The sequence below is a fragment of the Desmodus rotundus genome, chromosome 10 (genome assembly GCF_022682495.2).
Source record: "Desmodus rotundus isolate HL8 chromosome 10, HLdesRot8A.1, whole genome shotgun sequence".
NCBI lineage: Eukaryota > Metazoa > Chordata > Mammalia > Chiroptera > Phyllostomidae > Desmodus > Desmodus rotundus.
The window spans coordinates 15,758,427-15,781,651 of NC_071396.1; the positions used below are offsets into that span (position 1 = coordinate 15,758,427).

Here is a 23,225-nt window from a genome sequence, read left to right on the forward strand (position 1 = left end):
TAGAGCCAGAGCTACATGTGGATCCCACACACAACCCAGCATGCAAAGCCACACCTAAGGAGACTCCACATCCCAGACACACAGCCCCAGGCCACAGACCCTGGAGACAGAACCTAGATCTGTAACCAAGACCCCACAGCCACACTCCAGAGTTGGAGCTGGATAATGGAGCCCAGTTGCCAAATGCCAGATGCAGGAGCAGAACCCAGTCCTCCCAATGTAAACAGAGCCAGCGGTCAATGAAGAACATTCCTAAGTCCGAACAACTGGCATCACAAGTACTTTTCATGCCAGGGTAAATGTACAAGAGAAGAAAGTGACTCCCAGCACTATTAAATTATACCAAGCCCTGCAGAAATAGACCAAAAAGGCTGACAGAGCAAAATATAATATTAATGCTTACTTTTGCCAGGAGATGTCCATGATCTCTCAGAGACTGCACTTTCCAGAAGTTAGTGTCCCGGCCATGCTTGTCACACGGCCAGCTCACCAACACTGTGGGGTTTCAAACATTATTTTTGCCATACCTTCTAAGTTCTAAGAGCTGGGATAGCAATCAAATTAACATAATCTAATTAACGGGAGGTATTCCATGTCAAACACATGGGCAAGGGGAATTCATATTCAAATGAATACCAAACATAATGAGGTGATATTGGCTATATAGGTATTTTGGAAAATGGAAGAACAGAGTCTTAGAGCTCAAAGGTGAAATGGGGGACATGCAGGTAATTTAGAAAAAAAGCCAGCATACCTGGCAGGTTGAATTCTGTTGGGCAACTCCCAGAACTTTAACACACAAGGAGACGGTAAGAGGGTCAACAAGCTCTTGCTAGGAGTGTCACTGTCTGAAGCTGAGGTGATGGTGCGGAAGCTCTCTTCCTAAACCAAACTGTGGCAACTAAACCTCTTAGGAAGAAATGAGATGACAATCCTAAGTAATTTCTCACTCTTCCCTTTCTTAATAGCCAGTTTGTGATCAACCCGCCAAGTGCAAAATATTAACCCTCTTCATTGCCATCTTTGAAACTTTTAATACAAGTTGTATATCCACAAGGTATTTGTACATTGTTCCCTATTTCACTGACATAATCATTCAGTTTTGAGAATAAGTTGTTTTACTTAAATTCTTAAATCTTCCTTAAGTAAATAGTGATGAACATGTACTCCCCTAATTCACCTCATATTAAACACCTGAGTGCTTGCTTACGTGGTGGGGAAACAACCTTTCCTGTGACCTCAGGAATCTTTGGGCTGGTCTAATAATCCAACAGGTATGACACAGATCAGCAAATGAAAATGGCCAAAAAAAGAAAAGAAAAGAAAAGAAAATGGCCAAATGCAAGACATACATAGGTGGGAGAACCTCACTCACAGGAGAGAGTCAGAAACCCCACATGCAGAAGAGCATAAATGAGACAGCAATGATGTGAGGTGCCACGGTTATTTTCTATGATAAAAATATCTCCTTACATATGTGAGAAAATATTTGTGATATAATACAAGGCGTTGGAACAACTGAAGGGGAAAAATATTGGGCCCCCTACATGACATCCTCCACCAAGATCAATGCTTTAATTGATTTTGATAGCCACTCATAACGAATAGAAAACAATGAGAGCTATCTAAAACATACCAAGAGATCTAAAGTGAAAGAATGGGAAAAATAGACTACACGAACATTAACCAAATGAAAATTATATAACCTATAGTAGACTTGAAGGCAAAAAAATAAAAAATAAAAATAAACACTACTACAAATAAAGAGGAGTACTTCATATCAGTAAGTTCAATTTACCAGATAGTTCCCAATTTTTATTCACTTAGTAGTAGAAACTCAAAATTATATAGAACAGAGCTACATGGAAAAATACACAAATTAATATTCATAATAGGAGATTTAATAAACCTCTATCATTCAAGTTCTGTTTCAGAACCAATACAGCCCACAGAAATTGGTAAAAATATTTAAAAAATAATATGAGAAACAAATTGCACTCAATGTGCATAAGTACTTCACTACACCCCAAAAATGCAAATACGCCCCAGAAGCTTTCCAAACGCCCTGGTAACTTTTTAAAAAACTGACCATATAGTGATATAAAGCAAGTTCCAACACACGTCAAAGGACTGACATTTATTTACAATTATATGTATTTCTTGCTATTACTGCCATTAATCAAGAAATCAGTGACACAGACAGCTAGAAAGTACTTATATTTACAAATCATGACATACACTTCTAAATAACCATGCCAAAATAAATCACAATTGGAGTTAGAAAATAATTTGCGTGGTGGATAGTAAAAACACTTCTTACCAAGGCCAGATCACTCAGGTTCCAAAGATGATCCAGCTTCAAGATCAGTGGTTTTCACCTGAGGTTGACTTTCCCCCCAAGGGGACATTTGGCACATTGTGTGGACACCTTTCAGACTGTCCTTAGGGTGGGGTTAAGGTGGGAGTTACTGGCTGCGAATAAGCACCTACAATGCAGAGAAAAATCTCCCAACAGAAAGAATTATCCGTAGCCATGAGAAACCCTCCTCTGTATGGAGCAGGATGAAGAGTCCATTAGAATACAAGCAGTAGATGACTTTGCACCCTGGGTCTGAAATCACCGTCTCCTTCTCTACAGGCAGCCTGGAGGCTGAGAGCTAAAAAACAACAGCAAAAAGAACAATGCCAGCCATCTTGCAAAGACTGGGGACAAATGTCCTCGGCTAAGAAGACACCTGGGAAAGCTCACAAGCCAAGGAAGATATGGCACCTTAAGAGACTGCACCACACTGTGATAACCACAGCACTGAGGGTCACCATCTCTTTTCGTTGCCCATAAGTCACTCTTCAGTAATTGTTTCTTAAAATAACTTGAAGCTATAATCTGACTCTTTTATTTTCCAGAATTCACCATCAAACGTTCTCCTCTTTGAAAATGTGGACATTTGCCAGTTCCTCAGATAACCTACAGAGGGAACAATTTTACTTACAAAATACTTGTGATTTCTAGAACACCATTGCTCCAGGCCCAAAACTCATTTATAATGCTAAGATTCATGTTACTATATTATTTAATTATTAATGAACTTATAACTAACACATTTTACCTGTTCATGTCTTCATGTTTTCTTCCAAGCTTTAACTATTTTTCATATTTTACACAACTAAAGCAATGGAATTTTATTTTTGCATGCTATCTTATTTACCTTGACGACTCATCAATATCAACTTAAAGTGATTATAAATAATACAACTTAGTAAATTGTGTGGTAAATAACAAGCAAAATAAATGTCTTTTCTATAGACAAAGAATAATTTAAAGATATAATCAAAGAAAAGAACCCATGGGACACCCCCAAATCCGGTGTCTGGTACAGATGATGTGCTCATACAGAGTGGTCCCAAGGAACTAGTGAGTAATATTGGGACCTGAGACTTGTACTTCAAAACAGTCTTAAAAAAAAAAAAAATCAACAGTCACTGATACTCCACTATAATCAACCACTTTTCCTGCTGACCTGTACTATGATGTTATTCCAACAATTCCCACCAGATGGCAGCGGAGATACACACTTGGGACATGTATCAGTGGCTTAGCCAAATGGTTTGTGTGATTTTTCTGTACAAAATGATAGCAGTTTTAATTTTTTTAACCTCTTCGGTTAAAATTTATTTTAAATACATTTTACTTTCTTCATTGTTTAAGCAAGCTGCAACAAACAAAGCAGATTGCAAATGATTTCGAACACACTTGGAACTCCTAAAAACCTGAGTCTATTACACTATATAGCAACGTCCAACAAGTGGCACATAGAACACGTTTATTGCTTCATTTTCACTAATCTGGAAACCAGTCAGAAGGTAATTGGGCAGTCCTTACATGTACACATTTTAAAACACACTTCTAAACTCCATTGCCATCAACAGTCATTGACATTCCACTAGAATCAACTACCTTTCTTGTTGACAGGCACTGAGGTGTTATTCCCGAAATGAACAACACATGGCAGCAGGGAACCAAGCTTGGAACTTTTTTTTCTTTTTGTTTTTCATTTACCATATTGTACTATGGAGCAAGTTTCCAAAAAAAAAAAAAATCAGATTCTCTGAGGTTCTGACCAAGATGGGGCCATAGGTAGAGACCCTTCACTTCCTCACACAACCAAAAGGAGGATAACAACCAACCTAAAATCAATAAACAACCAGAAGTGCCGCAAAATCAACCTGCGTGGAACTCTGACAACCAAGGAATTAAAGAAACAGTCAACCAGACCAACCAGACTGGTGCACCAAAACAAAGAAATATGGCCCAAACGAAAGAACAGAGCAAAACTCCAGAAAGAGAGCTAAGCGGTGAGCAGACAGCCAACCTATGTGACGGAGAGTTCAAAGCCCTGGTGATCAAAATGCTCACAGAACTGACTGAGCTTGGTTGCAAAATGAAAGGACAAATGAAGACTACCCAAAATGAAATCAAGTAAAATATTCAGGGAACCAAGAGTGACAGGAAGGAAACCAGGACTCAAATCAACTCTTTGGAACAAAAGGAAAAAATAAACATGCAACTGGAACAAAATGAAGAAAGAATTCAAAAAATGAAGAGAAGCTTAGGAACTTCTGGGACAACTTTAAACGTTCCAATACCCAAATCAAAGGGGTGCCAGAAGGAGAACAACAAGAGCAAGAAATTGAAAACTTATTTCAACAAAAAATGAAGAAAAACTTCCCCAATCTGGAGAAGGAAATAGACTTCCAGGAAGTCCAGGAAGCCCAGAGAGTCCCAAAGAAGGTGGACCCGAAGAGGAACACACCAAGGCACATCATCATTAAGTTACCCAAGATAATGATAAACAGATAATATTAAAAGCAGCAAGAGAAAAGGAGACAGTTAACTACAAAGGAGTGCCCATAAGACTATCAGCTGATTTCTCAAAAGAGACCTTACAGGCAAGAAGGGGCTGGCAAGAAGTATTCCAAGCCATGAAAGGCAAGGACCTATATCCAAGATTACTCTATCCAGCAAAGCTTTCATTTAGAATGAAAGGGCAGATAAAGTGCTTCCCAGATAAGGTCGAGTTAAAGGAGTTCATCATCACCAAGCCCTCATTCTATGAAATGTTAAAGGAACTTATCTAAGAAATTGAAGAAGATCCAAAACTATGAACAGTGAAATGACAACAGACTCACAACTACCAACAACTGAACAAAAAAGAAAAGAAAAAAAAAAGGAAAACCAAAACTAAGCAAACAACTAGAACAGGAACATAATCAGAGAAATGGACTTCACAAGGAGGGATTTTAGTGGGGAGGGGGAAGGGAGGAATGGGGGGGGCAAAGGTACAGGGAAAAAGAAGTATAAAAGTAGGCATAAACTAGATGGGAGGGATAAAAATGGTATAGGAAACAGAGAACGCAAAGAGCTTATGTGTACAATGCATGGACATGCACTAAGTGGGGAAAGAATGCTGGAGGGTAAGGGGTGCAGGGAGAAGGGAGGATAAAGGGGGAAAATTGGGAAAACTGTAATAGCATAATCAATAAAAACTTAAAAAAATATAGTAAGTAAATAAATTTCAAAAAACCAAAATAACTGCACACGACTAACTGATGGTAAACATGCTCTGTATGAAAACTGAAGAAAGAAATTCTTACCCTTCAATGCACAGGTTAGAAACAGAAGCTGGAAATGCTCAAGTTTTGCACCTGTACGAGGAACCTAAAATAGTAAACCAAGTCCAGGCAAAGTGGAGGAAACGAGCCCGTAGATATGTCCTCAGGGGCACGTACATAAAAGGAGAGCATTTGTATATTACTTTACTTGTATTTACTTCTCGGTGGACAACTTCAAATACATTTGACCTCCATGTTATTTAAAGAACCTGCAATGAAAAGCAAATTACAAGCGATTTTCAAGCACACTTGGCACTCGTAAAAACCTGCCTCTGTTACACTACAAAGCCAGTTCCAGGAAACGTCATGGACAATATGCTCATTGCTCCCTTGGCCGATATCTGGAGATCAGTCACAAAGTGACTGCACAGTCCTGACATTTGGACGTCTTCAACTGAACATCTAAATTACACTACTATGAAAAGTCAAAGATATTCCTCCTGGAATCTCCCGCTTTTCCTGCTGACCTGCACTAAGGTGTCATTCCCCAAAATGGCCACGAGATGGAAGCATAGAGTGACACAGGCAATGCCTTGGTGGAAAGGTTCCTTAGCTTTTTATGGTAAGATGCGACTACCCGCACACTTTTCATTTTCACCCCAAATTATAACTGCACAATGTCATCGCCATTCCATTCCACTGGCCTCTGGTCTCTTTCAGGCAACTTCCCATTCCATCGTTCCACAGCACTGATACCTTTAGCAGCAGAGAGTTCTTCCAGGTACCTTCTGCAGTCTTCCAGGGAACAGAAATTTCTGAGAAACTGAGAAACTCGGGATACTGAACTAAACGGCCATGCAAAGGTGCCATTTCTGGTGAGTTCTGCTAATGAATCACGACTGCACAACCAGGCTAGAACCGTTTTTCCCTGGTCACCAAAGAGAAACATACTGTCCCACCTCTTCCTGAAGCTTTCCCGTCTTCTGCTTCGACTCTGCCAGCCGGCAGTACTTACAATTTGTCTGATGGGGCAGCATGTGTTGCGAATATCCCACTGGTTTTCCCCAAGGAGCTCCTCCTACAGGACTCCCTCCCAGATCACCACATAGGCAACCTCACCTCCTCTCAATGAAGACCGCCCTGTGGAGGGGCTGCTGCTGGTGGTTCCTTCATTTGCCCACAGTCTCTCCTGTTCCACATTATTCTCAAACTGCAACGATTCATACCCCCCTCACAATTTGAGCACAAGCAGAACGGTTTCCTTACTTTCCGTAGAGAACCACCTGGTGGAATGAGGTCAAGAAAGTGCTCCCCGCCCCATCCCTTTCACTTCTGTGGAACCCAAACATCAAAGCGATTCACTTAACCATGCAGGTGCAAATGATTTTCAATGCTCCATTTGGATACTTTGAGTATGCCACCTGTCTCCCGCATGGCATAACTGTCCTCAGTTAAGGTCTGGACTCGGTGGCCATGAACTGCTAATGGTCTGCCAGACCCGTGGGGCACCTTTGTGCAAGAAATCTTGGGCATGAAACTTCGCAAACCACTTCTGACACATTTCATCACCTAATAGCGCCTTCTCCATACACACTACAAATCTTTATTTTGGCATTCCAGATGTGCTTTCACCTTTCTTGAAATGACACAGCCTACTGTGCCAAAAGTGTTACTTATGTTCACCCATCTTCAGGATGAAAATGGCCACAACATCACTCAACGGTTTTGATGAGTTTTTTCTTGAAACGCATGCTGGTATGACATCTGTCATGATACACTCCAACAGAACAGTTTCACATGAAGTTAAAGACAACTATGGAATCCATAGTCACATGAAGGGGCGGGATGGCAAGGGTGGCGGGGGCTGTACTGACTTTTGGGCCAGCCTGGTATAAAGAAAGCTTCAACCAGAATCCCACCATTGAAATCAATTACAGTATGTGTTTTGCTCTCACAGCAGTAAAGCTAGAGGTCACTGAAAATGGGTGACTGGAATGTTCTCCTGCTTGGTACTTCTGAAATAGACTCCTACAGAACCTCCAAAGTGAACCACCATGTGAGTTACAAAATGGTTTGAACTGAATGATGCTAAACATACTACATACCTAAACTTGAGAACAAAATCTGCATCCTTAAACACACGTGTTAGGCACAAAACCTCAAGTTTTACAAGAGTGGTACTCATTTGAGGAAGCGAAAAGACTAAATGAAGCCAAGACACACTATAGGATACAGGCCTCCAGACGTGTCTGGAAGGGCACGTATATAACATGATAGCGATTTGATTTGATTTTACCTCCCAGTGGAGAATTCTGAATACATTTTATTTTCCCCTTGTTTAAAGAAGCTGCCACACATGACAAATTACAAAAAATTTTCAAACATACTTAGACCTTGTAAAAACCTGACTCTATCATGCTAAAGGCCAGTTCCAACAAATGTCATAGAACACATGTTTAGTGCTCCCTTTGCCCTTAATCTAGAAGCCAATCAGAAAGTAACGTGACAATCCTTACATTTAGATGTCTTGAAATGCACTTGTAATTAACATTGCTGTCAAAGGTCATTGATATTCCACTGGAATGAGCCAATTCTCCTGGGGACCCGCACTAAAGTGTCACCCCCCAAAACAGCCACGAGATGGCAGCAGAGATGCCCATTTGGACCACGGGTACTTTGATTTTTGCTGAAGAGGTTCCTTGGGTTTTTACCGGGAGTTGCAATGACAGGCACATTCTTCATTGTCCCCCAACAAAGTGACTGAACAACGGTTTCACCGTTTTCTTCCACCACCCTCTGCCATCTTTCAGGCAACTTCCCCATTCCGTCTTCCCAAAATATTGTTCTCTGTTGGAACAGAGCTGCTCCAGGTGCCTTCTGCAGTCTTCCAGGGAATGGAAACTTCTCTCCATTAAGAGAAATTCAGAAAGACCGAACTAAACAGCCATGCAAAGTTGCGAGGCCTGCTGAGTACTGTGGACAAATCACGACTGTGCAGTCCGCCTGGGATGGCCTGGTCCCCAAAGGGGAACATAAACTCTCACCTTATCCAGAAGCTTCCATGTCTTCTGCTGACACACTGCGGTGGTGCTTTAGGTTGGTCTAATCGGGAGCCATACCTGTTGCAAGTAACCCACTGGTTTTCCGCAAGCATATTCTACGAAAGTACTCCCTCTCGCACCCACCACATACGCACTACCACATTCTTTGGATGAAGATGCTCCTTTCCTTTTTTAAAATATCCTCTTTTTATTTTAAGATTGTATTTATTTGTTTTTAGAGGGAGGGGTAGGGAGGGAGAGAGAGAAACATCGATGAGTCATTGCCTCTTGTGTACCCCCTACTGGGGACCTGGCCTGACTGGAACCTGACTGGGATGTGTCCTGACTGGGAATCGAACCTGTAACCCTGTGGCTTGCCAGCAGGCACTGAATCCACTAAGCCACACCAGCCAAGGCTGAAGATCCTCCTTTGGAGGGGCTGGTGGTGGTTCCCTTCATATGCCCATGATCCCTCCCTTCCTCATTATTGTAAAATATCAACAGTTCTTCCTCCTCCTCACAATTTGTCTTGGTAATGGAACATTTTCCTTGTGTTTCCTTACAGAGTCTCATGTGGTAATGTGGTCAAGAAGAGTTTAATCCCATCTCCACCCACTCCACTTAACTTCTGTGAAACCCAGACTTAAAACAGACTAACGTAACTGTGCTGGTACAAATGATTCCCCACACATGATTCAGAAACTTTGAGCACGCCACCTGAATTCCATGTGACACAGCGTGGTCTGTCCTCAGTTCACGTATGCGCTGGATGGCTCTCCACTGCAAGTGGTCCACCTACCCATGCAGCCACTGCACCCGAGAAACCTCCGGCATCAGACTTCCCAATCCACTTCAGACATGTCCCATCAGTCACAGCATCTTCTCCATAAATCTTTTCTTGCCTTACACTCGTGCTTGTACCTTTCTTGAAATGACCAGCCTAAGTGGCCAAATATGTTGCTTCTGTTCACCCCTGTTCACTGTGAAAAGGGCCACACACACATTCACCAGTTGCGATGAGTTTTATCACACGCTGATATAATAGCTGTCACAATACCGTCTAATAAAACGGTTTTGAATGATGTTAAGGGCAATTATGGGCGACCAGAGACAGGTTTGGGGTGGGGGTGTGGGAGTGGAGTTGCAGGCTGAACCAACTTTTAGCTGAACTGACTGACATTTTAGCCAAACAGACTTATTGGCCAAATGGACTTTTTTGCCGAACAGGCTTTTTGTCCGAACAGGCCTTTTGGCTGACCCGATTTAAGGCAAGATTCGACCAGCATTGCAGCTGTAAAATTATATACAGTCCATTTTTTGCTCCCATAGCATTTAACCTAGTATTCACAGAGAATAGATGAGTAGACAGTTCTGTTATTCAGGGCTTCCGAAAGAGACTCCCACAGAAGCTCCAAAATGAACCACTATATGAATTACATAATAACTTGACCCGAATGACGTTGAAGATGCTAATTACAAATTCCTGATTGAGAATCCTTCACCCCTCAATGCAGAGGTGAGAAGCAGAAACTGGAAATGTGCAAGGTTTGCACATGTAGGAACAACCGAAAATGGAAAAGGAAGTCCAGGCAAAGTGGAGGAAACAAGAGTACATACACCAATAGCGCTGATATTTTACTTTGCTTTTTTTCCTGCACCGCTTGGTGAAGAATTCTGTATAAATTTTACCTCCACGTCGATTAAGGAAGCTGCAACAAAGCAAAGGCAAACGAATTTCAAGCACACCTTCAACTTGTCAAAGACTGACGCTACTACGCTACAGAGCCAGTTCTGAGAAACGTCACATAAAACGTATCAATGGCTCCTTTGCCCTTAACCTGAAAGCCAGTCACAAGGTAACTGGACACCCCTAAAATTTAGATGTTTTCTAATGTACTTGTAAATACCACTGCCACCCAAAGTCATTGACATTCCACTGGAATCAACCACGTTTCCTGCTGACCTGCACTGAAGTGTCATTCCCCAAATGACCACGAGATGGCAGCAGAGACCGACAGTTGCAACACACACAGTGATATTGGCCTCCCACAAAGGTTCCTTGGCTTTTCAGGGGAACGACGACCCTAAAATAGGAAACGCACTCTAGGCAAAGTTGAGTAAATGAGCCCCTAAACATGTCTGGAGGGGCATATACATAAAATGAAAGTGCTTGGATTTTGCTTCACTTTTTCGTACCTCTTGATACAGAGCTTTAAATAAATTTTACCTCCTGGTTATTTACGGATTCTGCATCAGACAAAGCAAATTACAAGTGATTTTCCAGCACACCTGGAACTTGTAGAAACCCAACTCTATCACGCTACACAGCCAGATCCAAGAAATGTCACATCAAATATGCTTATTGCGCTCTGGGTCATTAATCTGGAAACCAGTGACATGGTAACTGGCCAGCCCTGACATTTAGACATTTTCAAATGCACTTCTGAATACCCCTGCCATCAAAAGTCATTGATCTTCCACAGAATCAACCACTTTTCCTGCTGACTTGTACTGAGGTGTCATTCCTTAAAACAGCCACGAGATGGCAGCAAAGAGGAACATTTAGAATACACAGCGCACTATTGGCTTCACCAAATTTTTTCTTCACTTTTTACCAACAGATGCCATGGCAGAGACAATTTTCACTTTCCCCCAAACAAGGGGCCTGAACAACTACTAGACAACGTTGTCGCCATTTTGTTCCACTGCCCTCTGCCACCTTTCATGCAATTTCGCTGTTCCATCATCCCACAGTATTGTTCTCTTTCAGACCAGGGAACTCTTCCAGGTGTCTTCTGCAGTCTTCCAGGGAAGGGAAATTTCTCTCCACTAAGAGAAATTCACAAAGACCGAAATAAAGGGTCATGCAGAGGCCCAAGCTCAGGTGAGGACTGCGGATGAATCAGGACTGCCCAGCCAGCTGGAACAGTTGTTCCCTGGTCACCAAAGAGAAACGTATGCGCTCCAGCCTTATCCGGAAGCTTCCCTGTCTTTCCTGACAAATTCTTGACATTTTCCCTCACCTGGCTTTCACTTGGTCTAAAAGAGATCAGTCATTGTTGGGAGAAGCCCGCTGGGTTTCCGCAAGGAGCTCCCACTTCAGGACATAACATCCTTCCAGTGAAGACCGCCCTTTCGAGGGACTGCTGGTGGTTCCTGGGCTTCACTCAATATCTCCTTTTCCGCACTATTCTCAAATGTCAACAGTTCATCCGCTCACACTTTGTCTTGGAAATGGAATGTTTCCCTTCCATTTCCAAAGACAACTGCATGTGGAAATTCAGTCAAGATGGGACCCCCACCACCCTGCTTGACTTCTGTGGAAGCCAAAGATAAAAGAGATGACAGATCAGGGGACGCTCAGGCCGGCCCAGGCACCGCCATCTGGACTCCTCTTGTTGGTGCGCCTGGGGGGGTTGGGCGCCAGGAGGGTCTGTGGCATCCACCGCTACGTGCGGTGGGACTCCGACCGAGAACGCTGGTGAACTCGCCCGGCAGGGTGGGTCGGGAAGGGGGCGCCCCCGGGCCGCCTCGGAGGCTGGCCGGGAGCCCGACAGGCAGAGGGGCGCCGCCGCCCGGGGGAGCGAGGACGCGGGCCGCCCGGCGCCGGCTCGGGCTCTTGAGGCTGCCGGAGGCCACCTCTCGCGTCTACGGCCATACCACCCTGAACGCGCCCGATCTCGTCTGATCTCGGAAGCTAAGCAGGGTCGGGCCTGGTTAGTACTTGGATGGGAGACCGCCTGGGAATACCGGGTGCTGTAGGCTTTTTCTCCCTTCTCCCTTCCCTTTTGCCTCGTGAGGCTTGTCCTCCAAGGACAAGCAGGAGCAGAGGCCGCCCGCGCCCTGGAACGCACTGCGTGTTAGTCTCTTTACAAAGGAATGGGGAATGGATTTGGGCCTGTTCCTCGGGGACTGTCCTGGATCTGGCCTTCGTGCCTGTGAATGGGAGTGGCCCCCGTCGTCGTCGTCGTCGTCGTCGTCGTCGTCGTCGTCGTTGGGCTGGCAGGCGGGTCCCCTGGACCACAGCGGGCAGGGCCGGTCAGAACTTCTAAGCAGTTCTGTGTTTGTTTGTTGGCTTGCTTGCTTGCTTGTTTGAAGAAGCGGCGGTCAGCGCGGGGCCCTTTGGGAGGGCCGCCGTGTGAATGCGTCCTCTTAAGTGTTGGGCATCCTCGCTCACGTGCTCGCCTGTGGCGTGTGCTCACTACCGCATCGCCAGAGATGACACCGTGAGCACTGCACCCGACACCACAGCGCCTGAGGCCGCAGAACAGGTGACCCGTGGGCAGGAACGTGTGCCACCCGAGTCTCCGGCCACATACGGGGCCCCTTAGTGGCCCAGTTGAGGCTCTTAGGTGACTGTCACCTCGCTCCCACCTGCCTCTGTCCCTCAGCCGGCACCTCTCTCCCCATGGGCTCCTGTCCCCTCCACTCACGGAGGGCGCTCGGCCCAGGCCTCCGGCTGTCCCACCGGGACGCCCTCCTCCGTCGTCCCCTCACGACAGGCAGAACGTCCTGTCGCCGGACACGCCGGACTGCCTGGGCCGTCGCCCTCCTCTCTGGGCACCTGCACCCGTCTCTGCCGGCCCTCCCGCCCCACCTGACGGCCGGGGGCCGGAACGACCAGCTCACTCACGGTCCCAGTCCTTGCCATCCACACTCTGCCCCGAGGTGAGTCGGCACACGCTTCCCGGGCACGAGACGTGATCTCCCACTCGCTCCTCGGTGCCCGAGTCTACGCCGCGGCCCCACTCCCACCGCAGCGGCGGCCCAGGCCGCCGCTCCTTTCCCGGACCACCTCCCACCCGGCGTCCCTTCTCCAGGCAGCGGCCATCGTGGGAATCCTAAGGGAAGATCGGGGGACGCCGCTCTTCTGCCGGAGCCCCTCCCTGGGCGCTTGGACACGGGTCCGCTGGCCCTCGGAAGCCGGGCAGCTTCTGCGGAGCTCGGGCCTCACCCCCAGCCCCTCCCACCGGCGCCCCGCTCCGTTCCCGCCCCACGGGCCCCCACGCGCTGCTCTGACACTCCCGGGGGACCTCGGCCCGGTGGGCCCCGCGCCGGCCTGCGACCGCGCTCCCGCCAGTGCCGGCGGGCTCTGCTCCGCGCACGAGGCCGAGGCCGGCGCCTTCCGGGTCCCCGAGGTGGGCCTGCCGCGCGAGCCCAAGTCGCGCCGCGGTCGCGCGCACGCCACCTGTGCGCTCCGGGCCCCGTTCCTCCTGCGGTGCGCCGAGCCGAGTCTCCCTGGCACGCTGAGTTCTCGAGTCCCCGGCTCAGCGGTCGTCCTCTGGGGCCTGGGACCCTCGTGCCCCAGCCCGACGCTCCCAGACCCGCACGGACCCTGCGGGCGCGCGCCGACGCGACGTGGACCGCCCCGTGGTCGGACTGCGTGAGGCGGAAGGGAGACGTGACCCCTTGTGCCGACCACCTCGGGCTGCGGGACAGCGCCGCCCAACGTCCGTGTTGAAACACGGCAGAGGGAAGGCAGGGGCAGGCGGTTCTGCGACCGGACCTGCGACTCGGGCGTGGACCCTGACCCACGGCGGGAAGGGAGGCGGCGGCGACCTGTCGCTTAGCGCGGACGATGCCTCGCCCGCCGGGACACACCGAGGGGCCGGGGCTCCCCTCCCTCCCGTTCCCGCGTCGGCTTCACCAGTGTAGGGGTCTGCCTCCGATTCTGTCTTAGGCATCCGGGACAAGGGGGCCCTACCTACCGTGCCGAAGACGTGGGCCTGGGCGCGCCGACCCACCGCTGTGGCTCGGCGGCGGGTTGAGCGTCCTCCCGGCAAACCGCGAGGTCTTGGGGCGGTGCGGTCTGGGTCAAGGTCGTGGCGCGTGTGAACAGCGACCCCTTGACGTTTCTCCGTCACCACGGTGCTCTGAGGAAAGAGGGTGGACGGAGGAAGCTTTGCCATCCTTCCCCCCTTGCGGTGGTGCCTCTCTGTCCCCTGCTCCCGGAGTGGGTTCCCTTTCCCTCCGTGGCCGTGGCCGTGGCCGTGTGTGGCGCCGCCTCCCACACACGTCCGCGGCGGCGCGACCTCTGCCCGTGCGTTCCTTCCCTTTCGTGCGGGAGTTGACGTGCCCTACCATCCGCCCGTGGGGATCTCGGGGAAACACGCCGCCTCGCGAAAACGGTCCCAGGGTCCGAACGCACGCACGCTTTCCCATCACCCGGGAGGACGAAGGACGCCCCGGCCCAGGGAGCCCCACGGAGCAGCCTGGGCTCTGCCTTCCGCCTCAGCAGACGGACGCCCGTGGCTTTCCCAAAGCGGCCCCGCCAGCGACGTGGAAGGGTGGCGTGGGCCCCTCCTCGGCCTACCCGAACTCGGTAGTGTCTGCTCGAGTCTCTCTGCTAGCTGACGAGCAGGATTGTGATTTCAGCTGGCACGCCTCCCCCCCAACCCACCCCCCCCCCCCGCCCCCCCGCCCCGGATCCTCCTGAGTTTGTCCACGTTCTTTCATCCGTTGACCGGCATTTCGACATCCCGGGGTTTCCAACGCGTTCATGAGTCCCCGTTGGAGAAAGGGGCAGGGAGAAGGAGAAAGTCCGGTTGGTTGTCCTACGTGACCGACGTGTTCCTCCATGGACTCTGGTCCGCGCCCCGAGGAGGGCCCGGACCCGCGACCTTGGCCTCGGCCTACCTACCGGGACGGCGCTCTAGCCCATCGGCCCGCCCGACCGGGGATGGCTGTCTCCACTCCTCTTCTCCGAAGGAATTGTTCCGGTCTCCCGTGCACGTCTCTGTCGGGTCCTCGTCGGTCTGTTCCTCAGGCATTTGTAGGGCTTCCTCTGCAGTCTGGGTATAGACGCCGGGAGAGGTGACGAGTGGCGAGTACGTTCTCGGCGGCTTACCCCTCCTTCACAGAAACTCCTAATCTCCTGCCGTCCAGCTGATTGCTGTGCTGGTTCACGCTTCCGTGTCCTGCTCACGAAACCTTTCGAGTGCCCCAGAGTTCTGAAGGGCTATCTATCCTCTTCCATCGTTTCCTGGAGACCTCGTTTGACCTTTGACCCCGAAGGTCTGCCATCCGTTCTGAACTGCTTCTTTGCTACGCTGGGAGGAAGGGCTCGAGATCACACACGAAGGCAGCTGGCTTCCCGTGGCCGCCCCCGTCACCACCCGCGGACCGTGACCGCGTGGCCTGTCGTCCACTACGGGTTCAGCCTTCGGCCCAAAGCACGTTTCTCTCCAGCACTTGGACCCGCGCCCTCTCTCCAGAGCGCCCTGCCTCTTGCCCCAGGACACTTGGCCCCACACGGGACCGCCTCCCCCCACCCCATCCAGGTCACTGACGGGCGAGAGCGAGAGGCTCTTGCACCTGCTTCCCGCACTCCAACCTGCAGGGGAGAGGAAGGGCACGTCCCCGCCGGCAGGTCCGTCCCTGCCTCGTTTCCCGGTGGGCAGACAGGGCCCCGTGACACCGCCTCGGCCCTCTATCCAGTCCGGAGGGCAAGTCTCTGTGACTTCAGAGAACCCAGCCGGGCTGGCCCCGGGAACACGCCCCACCGGGCAGGGCGCCTGCAGAACGAGGAAGGCCGCCGGGTGGGCAAAAACCCTAGCCGGGCTCCTCTCCACCCCTACGTGGCAGCCCAGTTCTAAGGCCCCGGCGGGGGTTCCTGCTCTGTTGGCACCTGGTCTCGGGAGCACAGAGGGATTCGCCCCGCCGGGGGGGGGGGGGGGGGGGGGGGGGGGGGGCGGGGGCGGGGCGGGGGGGGGCGTGGGGAGGGTGGTGGGGGAGCGGCTTTCAGACCCAGCCCCTCCCGCGGGCCTCACCCTGGCTGGCTCTCCTTCCGCCCACGGACGCCACCCAGGGAAACGAGCGCCACGGGGGTCCCCGCCTCGGGAATCGGGACTCCACCGGTGCCACCAGGCTGGCTGGCAAAACGTACAGGTCATGGAGACCCGGCCCAGGTTTCCGGGGAGCGTGGTCGCGCCCATCCAAGGATCGGTTCTCTGTCTGTGAAACGCAAAGCTTCCCGTGAACGGCTGGAAGTCGTGTGAAGAGAGAGTGTATGGAACCCCCTGCCGGCGAGAAAAAGAGCCCCGGGGCGTGGGGTGTGCCGTCCCAATGGCCACCAGCGGGGTGGGGCGGGGCGGTCCAACCCACTGGCCTCAGGGTGGGCGTCCCCCGGGGCCCCGCCCCGACTCCACGCGCACGGAAGGCGCGCCCGCTGCCCGGGCCCACAGGCGCTGGCCACAGTTCCTCGCGGGAACGCTTGGCGCCGCCGCGGGGATCTGCGGGCGCTCAGCCCGGCCCGGCCACTGGCCTCCGGGCTCCTCGTGTTGGTGCCCGGGGCGGGGGGGGGGGGGGGGGGGGGGGGCGGCGTGCCGCGCGACTCGGGCCTTGGACGCTGGTGACCTCGCCCGGCCGGGTGGGTCGGGAAGGGGGCGCCCCCGGGCCGCCTCGGAGGCTGGCCGGGAGCCCGACAGGCAGAGGGGCGCCGCCGCCCGGGGGAGCGAGGACGCGGGCCGCCCGGCGCCGGCTCGGGCTCTTGAGGCTGCCGGAGGCCACCTCTCGCGTCTACGGCCATACCACCCTGAACGCGCCCGATCTCATCTGATCTCGGAAGCTAAGCAGGGTCGGGCCTGGTTAGTACTTGGATGGGAGACCGCCTGGGAATACCGGGTGCTGTAGGCTTTTTCTCCCTTCTCCCTTCCCTTTTGCCTCGTGAGGCTTGTCCTCCAAGGACAAGCAGGAGCAGAGGCCGCCCGCGCCCTGGAACGCACTGCGTGTTAGTCTCTTTACAAAGGAATGGGGAATGGATTTGGGCCTGTTCCTCGGGGACTGTCCTGGATCTGGCCTTCGTGCCTGTGAATGGAAGTGGCCCCCGTCGTCGTCGTCGTCGTCGTCGTCGTCGTCGTCGTCGTCGTCGTTGGGCTGGCAGGCGGGTCCCCTGGACCACAGCGGTTAGGGCCGGTCAGAACTTCTAAGCAGTTCTGTGTTTGTTTGTTGGCTTGCTTGCTTGCTTGTTTGAAGAAGCGGCGGTCAGCGCGGGGCCCTTTGGGAGGGCCGCCGTGTGAATGCGTCCTCTTAAGTGTTGGGCATCCTCGCTCACGTGCTCGCCTGTGGCGTGTGCTCACTACCGCATCGCCAGAGATGACACCGTGAGCACTGCACCCGACACCACAGCGCCTGAGGCCGCAGAACAGGTGACCCGTGGGCAGGAACGTGTGCCACCCGAGTCTCCGGCCACATACGGGGCCCCTTAGTGGCCCAGTTGAGGCTCTTAGGTGACTGTCACCTCGCTCCCACCTGCCTCTGTCCCTCAGCCGGCACCTCTCTCCCCATGGGCTCCTGTCCCCTCCACTCACGGAGGGCGCTCGGCCCAGGCCTCCGGCTGTCCCACCGGGACGCCCTCCTCCGTCGTCCCCTCACGACAGGCAGAACGTCCTGTCGCCGGACACGCCGGACTGCCTGGGCCGTCGCCCTCCTCTCTGGGCACCTGCACCCGTCTCTGCCGGCCCTCCCGCCCCACCTGACGGCCGGGGGCCGGAACGACCAGCTCACTCACGGTCCCAGTCCTTGCCATCCACACTCTGCCCCGAGGTGAGTCGGCACACGCTTCCCGGGCACGAGACGTGATCTCCCACTCGCTCCTCGGTGCCCGAGTCTACGCCGCGGCCCCACTCCCACCGCAGCGGCGGCCCAGGCCGCCGCTCCTTTCCCGGACCACCTCCCACCCGGCGTCCCTTCTCCAGGCAGCGGCCATCGTGGGAATCCTAAGGGAAGATCGGGGGACGCCGCTCTTCTGCCGGAGCCCCTCCCTGGGCGCTTGGACACGGGTCCGCTGGCCCTCGGAAGCCGGGCAGCTTCTGCGGAGCTCGGGCCTCACCCCCAGCCCCTCCCACCGGCGCCCCGCTCCGTTCCCGCCCCACGGGCCCCCACGCGCTGCTCTGACACTCCCGGGGGACCTCGGCCCGGTGGGCCCCGCGCCGGCCTGCGACCGCGCTCCCGCCAGTGCCGGCGGGCTCTGCTCCGCGCACGAGGCCGAGGCCGGCGCCTTCCGGGTCCCCGAGGTGGGCCTGCCGCGCGAGCCCAAGTCGCGCCGCGGTCGCGCGCACGCCACCTGTGCGCTCCGGGCCCCGTTCCTCCTGCGGTGCGCCGAGCCGAGTCTCCCTGGCACGCTGAGTTCTCGAGTCCCCGGCTCAGCGGTCGTCCTCTGGGGCCTGGGACCCTCGTGCCCCAGCCCGACGCTCCCAGACCCGCACGGACCCTGCGGGCGCGCGCCGACGCGACGTGGACCGCCCCGTGGTCGGACTGCGTGAGGCGGAAGGGAGACGTGACCCCTTGTGCCGACCACCTCGGGCTGCGGGACAGCGCCGCCCAACGTCCGTGTTGAAACACGGCAGAGGGAAGGCAGGGGCAGGCGGTTCTGCGACCGGACCTGCGACTCGGGCGTGGACCCTGACCCACGGCGGGAAGGGAGGCGGCGGCGACCTGTCGCTTAGCGCGGACGATGCCTCGCCCGCCGGGACACACCGAGGGGCCGGGGCTCCCCTCCCTCCCGTTCCCGCGTCGGCTTCACCAGTGTAGGGGTCTGCCTCCGATTCTGTCTTAGGCATCCGGGACAAGGGGGCCCTACCTACCGTGCCGAAGACGTGGGCCTGGGCGCGCCGACCCACCGCTGTGGCTCGGCGGCGGGTTGAGCGTCCTCCCGGCAAACCGCGAGGTCTTGGGGCGGTGCGGTCTGGGTCAAGGTCGTGGCGCGTGTGAACAGCGACCCCTTGACGTTTCTCCGTCACCACGGTGCTCTGAGGAAAGAGGGTGGACGGAGGAAGCTTTGCCATCCTTCCCCCCTTGCGGTGGTGCCTCTCTGGCCCCTGCTCCCGGAGTGGGTTCCCTTTCCCTCCGTGGCCGTGGCCGTGGCCGTGGCCGTGTGTGGCGCCGCCTCCCACACACGTCCGCGGCGCCGCGACCTCTGCCCGCGCGTTCCTTCCCTTTCGTGCGGGAGTTGACGTGCCCTACCATCCGCCCGTGGGGATCTCGGGAAACACGCCGCCTCGCGAAAACGGTCCCAGGGTCCGAACGCGCGCACGCTTTCCCATCACCCGGGAGGACGAAGGACGCCCCGGCCCAGGGAGCCCCACGGAGCAGCCTGGGCTCTGCCTTCCGCCTCAGCAGACGGACGCCCGTGGCATTCCCAAAGCGGCCGCGCCAGCGACGTGGAAGGGTGGCGTGGGCCCCTCCTCGGCCTACCCGAACTCGGTAGTGTCTGCTCGAGTCTCTCTGCTAGCTGACGAGCAGGACTGTGATTTCAGCTGGCACGCCTCCCCCCCACCCCCCCCCCCCCGCCCCCACCCCCCCGGATCCTCCTGAGTTTGTCCGTTCTTTCATCCGTTGACCGGCATTTCGACATCCCGGGGTTTCCAACGCGTTCATGAGTCCCCGTTGGAGAAAGGGGCAGGGAGAAGGAGAAAGTCCGGTTGGTTGTCCTACGTGACCGACGTGTTCCTCCATGGACTCTGGTCCGCGCCCCGAGGAGGGCCCGGACCCGCGACCTTGGCCTCGGCCTACCTACCGGGACGGCGCTCTAGCCCATCGGCCCGCCCGACCGGGGATGGCTGTCTCCACTCCTCTTCTCCGAAGGAATTGTTCCGGTCTCCCGTGCACGTCTCTGTCGGGTCCTCGTCGGTCTGTTCCTCAGGCATTTGTAGGGCTTCCTCTGCAGTCTGGGTATAGACGCCGGGAGAGGTGACGAGTGGCGAGTACGTTCTCGGCGGCTTACCCCTCCTTCACAGAAACTCCTAATCTCCTGCCGTCCAGCTGATTGCTGTGCTGGTTCACGCTTCCGTGTCCTGCTCACGAAACCTTTCGAGTGCCCCAGAGTTCTGAAGGGCTATCTATCCTCTTCCATCGTTTCCTGGAGACCTCGTTTGACCTTTGACCCCGAAGGTCTGCCATCCGTTCTGAACTGCTTCTTTGCTACGCTGGGAGGAAGGGCTCGAGATCACACACGAAGGCAGCTGGCTTCCCGTGGCCGCCCCCGTCACCACCCGCGGACCGTGACCGCGTGGCCTGTCGTCCACTACGGGTTCAGCCTTCGGCCCAAAGCACGTTTCTCTCCAGCACTTGGACCCGCGCCCTCTCTCCAGAGCGCCCTGCCTCTTGCCCCAGGACACTTGGCCCCACACGGGACCGCCTCCCCCCACCCCATCCAGGTCACTGACGGGCGAGAGCGAGAGGCTCTTGCACCTGCTTCCCGCACTCCAACCTGCAGGGGAGAGGAAGGGCACGTCCCCGCCGGCAGGTCCGTCCCTGCCTCGTTTCCCGGTGGGCAGACAGGGCCCCGTGACACCGCCTCGGCCCTCTATCCAGTCCGGAGGGCAAGTCTCTGTGACTTCAGAGAACCCAGCCGGGCTGGCCCCGGGAACACGCCCCACCGGGCAGGGCGCCTGCAGAACGAGGAAGGCCGCCGGGTGGGCAAAAACCCTAGCCGGGCTCCTCTCCACCCCTACGTGGCAGCCCAGTTCTAAGGCCCCGGCGGGGGTTCCTGCTCTGTTGGCACCTGGTCTCGGGAGCACAGAGGGATTCGCCCCGCCGGGGGGGGGGGGGGGGGGGGGGCGGGGGCGGGGCGGGGGGGGGGCGTGGGGAGGGTGGTGGGGGAGCGGCTTTCAGACCCAGCCCCTCCCGCGGGCCTCACCCTGGCTGGCTCTCCTTCCGCCCACGGACGCCACCCAGGGAAACGAGCGCCACGGGGGTCCCCGCCTCGGGAATCGGGACTCCACCGGTGCCACCAGGCTGGCTGGCAAAACGTACAGGTCATGGAGACCCGGCCCAGGTTTCCGGGGAGCGTGGTCGCGCCCATCCAAGGATCGGTTCTCTGTCTGTGAAACGCAAAGCTTCCCGTGAACGGCTGGAAGTCGTGTGAAGAGAGAGTGTATGGAACCCCCTGCCGGCGAGAAAAAGAGCCCCGGGGCGTGGGGTGTGCCGTCCCAATGGCCACCAGCGGGGTGGGGCGGGGCGGTCCAACCCACTGGCCTCAGGGTGGGCGTCCCCCGGGGCCCCGCCCCGACTCCACGCGCACGGAAGGCGCGCCCGCTGCCCGGGCCCACAGGCGCTGGCCACAGTTCCTCGCGGGAACGCTTGGCGCCGCCGCGGGGATCTGCGGGCGCTCAGCCCGGCCCGGCCACTGGCCTCCGGGCTCCTCGTGTTGGTGCCCGGGGCGGGGGGGGGGGGGGGGGGGGGGGCGGCGTGCCGCGCGACTCGGGCCTTGGACGCTGGTGACCTCGCCCGGCCGGGTGGGTCGGGAAGGGGGCGCCCCCGGGCCGCCTCGGAGGCTGGCCGGGAGCCCGACAGGCAGAGGGGCGCCGCCGCCCGGGGGAGCGAGGACGCGGGCCGCCCGGCGCCGGCTCGGGCTCTTGAGGCTGCCGGAGGCCACCTCTCGCGTCTACGGCCATACCACCCTGAACGCGCCCGATCTCGTCTGATCTCGGAAGCTAAGCAGGGTCGGGCCTGGTTAGTACTTGGATGGGAGACCGCCTGGGAATACCGGGTGCTGTAGGCTTTTTCTCCCTTCTCCCTTCCCTTTTGCCTCGTGAGGCTTGTCCTCCAAGGACAAGCAGGAGCAGAGGCCGCCCGCGCCTGGAACGCACTGCGTGTTAGTCTCTTTACAAAGGAATGGGGAATGGATTTGGGCCTGTTCCTCGGGGACTGTCCTGGATCTGGCCTTCGTGCCTGTGAATGGGAGTGGCCCCCGTCGTCGTCGTCGTCGTCGTCGTCGTCGTCGTCGTCGTCGTTGGGCTGGCAGGCGGGTCCCCTGGACCACAGCGGGCAGGGCCGGTCAGAACTTCTAAGCAGTTCTGTGTTTGTTTGTTGGCTTGCTTGCTTGCTTGTTTGAAGAAGCGGCGGTCAGCGCGGGGCCCTTTGGGAGGGCCGCCGTGTGAATGCGTCCTCTTAAGTGTTGGGCATCCTCGCTCACGTGCTCGCCTGTGGCGTGTGCTCACTACCGCATCGCCAGAGATGACACCGTGAGCACTGCACCCGACACCACAGCGCCTGAGGCCGCAGAACAGGTGACCCGTGGGCAGGAACGTGTGCCACCCGAGTCTCCGGCCACATACGGGGCCCCTTAGTGGCCCAGTTGAGGCTCTTAGGTGACTGTCACCTCGCTCCCACCTGCCTCTGTCCCTCAGCCGGCACCTCTCTCCCCATGGGCTCCTGTCCCCTCCACTCACGGAGGGCGCTCGGCCCAGGCCTCCGGCTGTCCCACCGGGACGCCCTCCTCCGTCGTCCCCTCACGACAGGCAGAACGTCCTGTCGCCGGACACGCCGGACTGCCTGGGCCGTCGCCCTCCTCTCTGGGCACCTGCACCCGTCTCTGCCGGCCCTCCCGCCCCACCTGACGGCCGGGGGCCGGAACGACCAGCTCACTCACGGTCCCAGTCCTTGCCATCCACACTCTGCCCCGAGGTGAGTCGGCACACGCTTCCCGGGCACGAGACGTGATCTCCCACTCGCTCCTCGGTGCCCGAGTCTACGCCGCGGCCCCACTCCCACCGCAGCGGCGGCCCAGGCCGCCGCTCCTTTCCCGGACCACCTCCCACCCGGCGTCCCTTCTCCAGGCAGCGGCCATCGTGG

At 55.3% G+C, this 23,225-nt stretch overlaps 3 non-coding genes across 3 annotated transcripts; all 3 read left to right on the forward strand.

The window, feature by feature from the left end:
* Positions 1-12,297: 12,297 nt before the first annotated feature.
* Positions 12,298-12,416, forward strand: LOC112296599 (5S ribosomal RNA). Its single transcript, XR_002973930.1, has one exon. It is a non-coding gene; the product is annotated as a 5S ribosomal RNA (ribosomal RNA).
* A 4,750-nt stretch (positions 12,417-17,166) lies between these two features.
* LOC128779476 (5S ribosomal RNA) lies at positions 17,167-17,285 on the forward strand. The gene has a single exon (XR_008425452.1). It is a non-coding gene; the product is annotated as a 5S ribosomal RNA (ribosomal RNA).
* Positions 17,286-22,033: 4,748 nt separating this feature from the next.
* LOC128779491 (5S ribosomal RNA) lies at positions 22,034-22,152 on the forward strand. Its single transcript, XR_008425465.1, has one exon. It is a non-coding gene; the product is annotated as a 5S ribosomal RNA (ribosomal RNA).
* The last annotated feature ends 1,073 nt before the right edge of the window (positions 22,153-23,225 follow it).